We start from the raw sequence: 7780 nt of genomic DNA on the forward strand, positions 1-7780 counted from the left end.
ATTTTAAGTAAACTGTGGACTCCACTGTAGATTTAAGTAATATGAAATGTTGGCAAATTCAATTTTGTTGTTTTTGTTGTTTATCAAAATGTTACTTATTGAGACATTTGTGATTATTTTTGTTTTCTCTATATTGAGGTGTAATTAATACTGAAGACTAGTATTTGCACTTCACCAGTAATTATTTCAGGTATTCTTCACATTCAGCAAACAATATTGTGCCGTCTGCATACTGCAATGTAATAAGGAGTCTTCCAGTCCTGATGCTTCATCCTTTCTTCATATAGTACAATTTCTGAAATTATTTAAGTCACAAAGCAAAATTATACTATCCTGATGCATACTTTTTATGATTTTATTGTAAAGATAAGTGTTACTTGAAACATTTCAATTGGCATTGTTTTAAATTCTGGAGACTTGTTTTCGAACAATGCCTTTAGGGCAGCTTGGGGTCCATCCTTCAATACCACCAGTTCTTGATCTCTTTCAAACACCAGAAATGGCTGAACCACTTCTGCTTGGTGAGTGACTATATTTCCTCCACAATATTTTTATGCTTCCTGCATCATTCAACATTTTGCTCTAAAATACCTCTATCTTGCAACATATGTCTTGTATTCTTTCCTTTAGTTCTATCAATTTGAGAAATTCTAAGTGTTGGTACCTTTGCTTTTCTAACAATTTCATTGTTACACTTTAATTTTCTTCTCAAGTCATGCTTTCACATTTTTTTTTGTTTCACTTTCCCTTCCCTCATTTAGGGAGCTCTGGTTGCCTAGGGGTAGGGAGTTGGACTGTCAATCCAAGGCAAATTGTTCAAATCCACCAGCTGCTCTGTGGGAGAAAAGTGGGCTGTCTCCTTCTGCTTGATTTATTGCCTCTGAAAACCCAGCAGAGAGCTGACCATGAGTCCACAGTACATAAAAAGAACAGCAACATTTCAGATTAAGCATTACGTCTCTTTTGATGTACAACCTGGTCTTTTTTTACTGCCCTCCCCTGCTCTCGTATTTTCATGACCTTTTTTTCTAATGTGTGTTTTCATTCAACCACTTATATACTCTTCAATAATTAATGTTTAATATGTTAAATCTAATCTTGAGATACTGTCTAAATTCAGGTGGGATGTACTCAGGAAAGTACTTAGGTTAACGTGGACTTATTTTCATTTTCTTAGCTTCAAGTTGAATTTGCTTATAAATAACTGATAGTGTTCTGGCTGATGATATTGATCTTCTCCTTTCCACTTCGAGCTTCTCTTTCCACTGATGTAGTCAATTTAATCTTGTGCATTACATCTGGTGAGCTTCATGTATATAGTTGCTCTTAATGTTGTTGAAAAAGGGAAAGCCAAAGAAAACTCTAGTCTGAAAAAAATTCTATCATGCAACTCCAGTTTTTATTTCCATCTTTAAGGCCATATTTCCCAATTACTGTTCCTTTGGGTCTGTTTCTAACCTTTACATTTAAATCACTCTGAGACGGATGGGAAACCCAGAATGATTGTGTTCATATGAAGCTATACTTGGACCAGGAGGCACGCATCAGAACAGAATAAGAAGACACTACATGCTTCAAAATTAGGAAGGGTATGTGTCCTATCTTCCTAATTTTTAAATCTACATGCAGAACCGATAACTGAGAGGCTGGGCTCTATGAGGAGAAATGTGGTATCAGGATTGGAGGAAGATTCATCAACAACCTGCATTATGCAGATGATACAATCCTGCTTGCTGGAAACTAAGGAGGACCTGAAGTGCTTGCTGCAGAAGGTCAAGGATTGCAGCCTTCAATATGGATTGAAGTTCAACATCAAGAAAACAAGCATTCCCACCACTGGGCCACCTGGAAGCATCATGATAGATGGTGAAGAGATGGAGATTGTTAACAGGTTTTGTTTGCTTGGCTCAAAAACCAACACTCCAGCAACCAGGAAATTAAAAGATGAATCTCATTAGGAAAGTCTTCTGTCAGAGACAGCTCCAAAGTACTGAAGAGCAACGATGTCAGTCTGGAGATTCATGTGCACTTTATTCAAGCCATAGTCTTGGCAATTACTTGCTGGACAATGACTAGGGATGATAGAAGGAGAATTGATGCCTTTGAGCTCTGGTGCTGGAAAGAGTATTGCATATACCAAGGACTGTTAGGAGAATAAACAGGTTCATCCTAGAAAGAGTGATACCAGGCTTGGAGGCAAGGATTCTGAAGCTTTGTCAGACATACTTTGGACGTGTTTCAAGGAAAGACTAGTCCTTGAAGAGTGACATCATGCTTGGGAGGGTGGAGGAATAATGCAAGAGAGAAAGACCCTGAATGAGATGGATTGATTTAGTGACTGGGGTAATAGGAATAGGTGTGTCAGAGACAATAAGATTGGCACAGGATAGAGAAGGGTTTAGGGCTGTTGTATATAGGGTTGCTATGAGTTTCAGGCAACTCGCAAGCACATAACAACAACAATTGCTAATGTATCTAGATTATATGTTTGGTCAATTTCAGAGTGCAGTGTTAGTAAAATTTTCTAATTTCTTATATTTGGCATTAGTAATCAGTGAATATATTTAATAATAGCCAAAGTAATTTATCTTCTTCATATGCATTTGGGTATTATCCTATCACTGAGACCACTGTACTATACAGATAGTTCATTAAATGTTATTTTTTTACATCCTTCCTCTTCAATTTTTAATTAACAGTTAGAATACTGTATCATTGATTGATTCATATAAATGACCAAAACCAACTGTGAAACAAAAAATGTCCACAGGACAGTATGGGGACAGCCAATCCCAAATTCTACTAACTCCACAAGGGGGAACTGCCCATCAATGATGCCCACAACACAGAAATCATTTCCATGAGGCTTACATGTCCTCCTATGTTTCTGCACCTACTTACTGGGTCCGAAATATATTACAGTGACCACACAGACTTCATAGAACCCCAAACATGATTATGGGGTTTATTATGGAAGTTCAAAGTTAAAACTGAGATTAAAAGCAAGATATACTCCCTCAATGCAGAGAGCTTCTTAAATAACATATTCTTTAGTCCAGAGATCTTCTCAATTAACAGCAATCTCTCAGTCCAGATAATAGTCTCAATTAATAGCCAGTTAGCAGCAAAATACAATTCCTGACGCAGGAATCTCTGGCCCCAAAGAATGCACAATATGTTCATTTCCCTCTTCTTCCTTGGTGGTGAGATTCCCACTTTCTGCTATCGAATCTGCTCAATTTAGTGGCAAGGCTAAAAAATTCCCTTGTGGATAGACTAGCATCCCTTATTTACATGTGGATGAAAAGGGGGATAATGTGGTGGGCCATGACTTTGAAGGGCAGGCAAAGGGGAGAAACTGGATCATATTAAAGACAATTATTTAGGGAAGTCAAACTTTGAGCAACAAATCAACTGTACCATACAAGTTAACTGCAAAGCCAAAGGCATATGATTCAAACACATTAACTGTTCCATGGGACAAAGATGAGCAATCAACTCCTGTGCTACTAATTAACTCTGAAAACCTGCTAGAGGGTCAGCTATGAATTGGTTGTGACTCAACAGTACATAAAAACAACAATGTCTATGATACATATGTTAAAGTGTTATATTTCATTTTTCCCACTGCTTCTAATTGTCTTAAATTCACACTGTGTTCACTAAACCAGTTATAAGTATGTATTCACAGTTGTTTCTCCTCCTTTTAAGATGTAACATACTAAAACAATGAAGGTTCCAAAAGCTACAATCCATATATGTCATTAAGTCTGACTCTGCCGTGATGGGGCAGCTCTTTCTTCATTCATATTTTAACTGTTTCCCAAGCTGAGGAGCTCATCTTCCAGGACTATACCAGACAATGTTCCACTGGTACACATAAAGTTTTCACTGATCAGTTTTTCTAGGGTTTTTTGTTTGTTTGTTTTTTAGCAGTAGATCATCAGGTGCTTTTTCTTTCTTTTCATAGTCATCAAATTGTATGACATATATTATCACCATTTATTAACTTATATTTGAAATACTGTTGGCCTGGCTCTCAACATCATACAACATACAAGACCACCACAGTACAAGAAATTTAAAGAAGGCAAATGATGAGCTAAACTTATTAAATGAGGGAAAATGGGCAGAAAAACAGAAGGAACTCTGGAGACTTAATGATACACAGCAACAACAGAGATATGAGTAATCATTGGAGAGGAGGCTGGCTCAGGTCAGGGAAAGATTCAGAGCTGCTATACAGAGGGTTATTATACATCACAGGTGACTCAAAAACACTTAACAATGACATATTATGACATGTGTGGAAGAAGGAGTAGAATTGACTGCCTAAACAATATACCTCCAGAAACTCTATGAACTTTGATAAATGTTAATAATTGTAGAGGGGCTTCAGGCCTTTTGTTCATAGGGTCACTATGAATCATGCTCAACTCAAAGGCAATCAACAATACAATCAACCATTCTTGCAACCAGAAGACACATTCCAGAGGGCCTTTAGCAAATCACAGAAACTTCTCCCCTGAAATGTGTACGTATTTAAGACAGTTAATCAGCATCACTGGTGTTCCTAATACAAGTCTGTATCAGATAGCAAAGATATTTTTATACATAAATAGTATAAGGAGCACTGATTGTCCAATATCACTGTATTTTACAAATGGTTTTAAAAGCAAATAATGTAACTGAAATAATTATATTGTTCTTAAGTACAGCCTCCCTTAGTATATTTGCATTGAGCTCTATTTAACTTCCTCTCCTCCACTGGAAGTAACATATAATAAAGAGCCAGTGGTAGAAAGGGAAGAAGATCAAGCTGCATTGAAGGTATTGACAAAAACTAAGGCTTCAGGAATTGATGAGATACCAAATGACATGTTTCAACTAACACAGGCAACCCTGGATGTGCTCACTAATACATACTAGAAAATTTAGAAGACAGCTACCTGACCAGCTGATTGTTTTTTCCATTCCCAAGAAAGTTCATCAGCAGAATGAACAGGAAAAGGAAATTACCAAAGAATATCACATGCAAACAAAATAACTTCATCCAAAATCAGTTATTAAAAAAACTGTATATTGAAAATAAACTGCCAGAAGTTCAAGTTGGATTTAGAAGAGGACATAAACTAGGGATAGCATTTACTGATGTCAAACTGATCTTGGCTGAAAAATACCAGAAAAATGTCTATCTGTGTTTTACTGAAAACGAAAAACATTCCATTGTGTAGATCATAACAAACTATTGCTAACATTTAGGAGAAAAGGCATTTCAGAATACTTAATTATGCATATATGAAATCAATACTTAAACAAAAAGTTGCTGGCAGAACAGAGCAAAATAATACAGCATAGTTTAAAATCAAGAAAGATGTGTATCAGGGCTATATCCCTTCTCTGTATCCATTCAATACATAAGCTGAACATCATTCTAGAAGCTCAACATTATGAAGAAAAATGTGGTATCAGGATTGGAAGAAGATTTATCAACAATCTAATTATGCAAATGACACAATCTTGCTTTCTGAAAGCTGGGAGGACCTGACACGCTTCCTGCAGAAGATCAAGGACTACAGTATTTAATATGTTGACATCCCACAACAAGAAAACAAAAAATCCTCAACTCTGTGCCAATAGACAACATGATAATAAATTGATGAAAAATTGAAACTGTCAATAATTTCATCTTATTTGGATCCACAATCAACACCCTTGGTACCGGCAGTCAGGAAATCAGAAAATGTATAGCACTGGGAGAGTATACTATTGGGGACCTCACCAAAGTCCTGAGGAACAATGATGTCAACCTGAAGAGTAATAAAGTGCACCTGAGCTAAGTCATAGGGTTTTCAATTACTTGCTATCTATCTGAAATGTGGCAAGGAATAGGAATGACAGAAGAATAATATCTTTGAATTGTGATGATGGAGAACTAACTCTGACTATCCTATAAACTGCCAAAATTAAAGTAGGTAGCCTTGGAGAAAGTGAAACCAGAGTGTTCCTTTAGATGTAAGGATGGTTAAGCTTCATCTCACATACTTTGGGCATGTTGCTAGGATAGCATTCCTTGCAGAAGGACATCATGCTTGGAAAGATGGATGATAGGAGAAAGAGAGGAAGGCCCTCAATAAGATGGACTAAAACAGTTACTGTGGTAATGGGCTCAAGTGTGTTACAGATAGTAATGGTGATGCAGGACAGGATAGGATTCAGAGCTGCTTTTCATAGTATCAGCATGAGTTGTACTCAACAAGAGAATACCTAAGAACAACAATTTCTAATCAACAAACTGATATTTCCAATTCCAATTTTTAGATCTTTCTCTTTTTTCCAACTCCCAGAAGCCCTATTACAGTCATAAGTTACTAATAACCACCAAAGTCATGTGTGAAGTTCAAGGATCCCTTTTAAAAAATTACATCAATATAGCACAGAAATTCCATATGACCCAGGTATTGAACTGCTATGAATATAATCCAAGGAAGTTAGAACTGAAATACAAGCAGAGATTTGAACAATAATGTTCATAGCAGCATTATTCACCACAAGAATTATTCAACACAAGAACATGAAAACCACCCAAATATCCAACCACAACTAAACGAATTGAGAAATCATGGAACAATTACATGATGGAAAAACTACACAGCATTCAGGAGTAACAATTTAAAAAAATATACTACATCATTTGGCAGAGACCGGCGATCATTTTGCTGTTTGAACTAACTCAGTCCCAAAAGGACAAATACTGCATACGACTGTTATTGTAAAATAAAAATAAAAATGTATATGGGCATCTAAAAGAGGTAGGGGTGACAGGAGAAGGGTGAGGGTAGGTAAGGAAAATTACAGGTTCACACAATTTGGTGGGTGAAGAAGAGGGGATAAAGGAAATGGGAAAGATCTGGTGTGGACCTGAAAAGACAGGTTAATGTTAAGCATAGTTCAATGGTGATTACTTTTATAAAACATGATGTATGGTAATGATTGTATGAAACAATGAAAGAAAGAATGTGTGAAATACAACATTTGTAAATTTTGTATGCAAGCCAATATAAAATATTTTTAAGCCATCAATATAATGCTCCCACCTTGCCACTATGACAAATTTCTCGAATATTTGTCAGCAAGCTTTTGTTTATTCTATTCAAACAGGAAAATTTAAACGTCCTAACGAAACTGCAAACAGATCATGGTAGAACTCACTTTTGATCTTCCTAAAGGTAGACGATTTGTGTTAAAAAATGGAGCTCATATAGATTCCTGAAAATTTCCTCCTGCCTATGGTCATAGGTAAGATACTTGTGCTAAATCTTAAATTATGCCACTGCCTTTGAAAATGCTTAGCTCACACTATCACAGCCTCACAACCAGATTTGGCTGAAAGGAATAGGAAAGTAAGACTACAATAGCTTTATTTCTTCCTCTCTGAAGGATTTATGGAAGACAGCAAAGGAGAATGAAATTATCATCTTGGCCAAAGGCACTTTTAAAAGTTCAATTCCACTCAACTTGTCTATTTTACAATAGTATTTAACTGCTAAGAATAATTAAGGGACTTTGTGCTCAGTCATGCCATAAGCCACTGAGGTTAAACAAAATATAATCAGGCATTACCCTGACTCTTCCATCAATGACTGTCCAAGTAATCTCAAATTAAACACCAGTATCACACATTTTAAGAAGCCAGTCCCAAAGTTCTCTACTTCTTGTGCCTTATGCCTAAATACTTCCAGTCAATAAGAAGGAAGGAAGGAAGGAAGGAAGGAAGGAA

General features: G+C 36.4%; 1 pseudogene; it reads left to right on the plus strand.

Moving 5' to 3' along the window:
* The first annotated feature begins 430 nt into the window (after positions 1 to 430).
* LOC102846193 overlaps positions 431 to 7780 on the plus strand; it is a 161299-nt pseudogene continuing 153949 nt past the window's right edge.

The sequence above is a fragment of the Elephantulus edwardii genome, unplaced genomic scaffold (genome assembly GCF_000299155.1).
Source record: "Elephantulus edwardii isolate Elephantulus edwardi_28Jun2011 unplaced genomic scaffold, EleEdw1.0 scaffold00025, whole genome shotgun sequence".
In the NCBI taxonomy this organism is placed as follows: domain Eukaryota; kingdom Metazoa; phylum Chordata; class Mammalia; order Macroscelidea; family Macroscelididae; genus Elephantulus; species Elephantulus edwardii.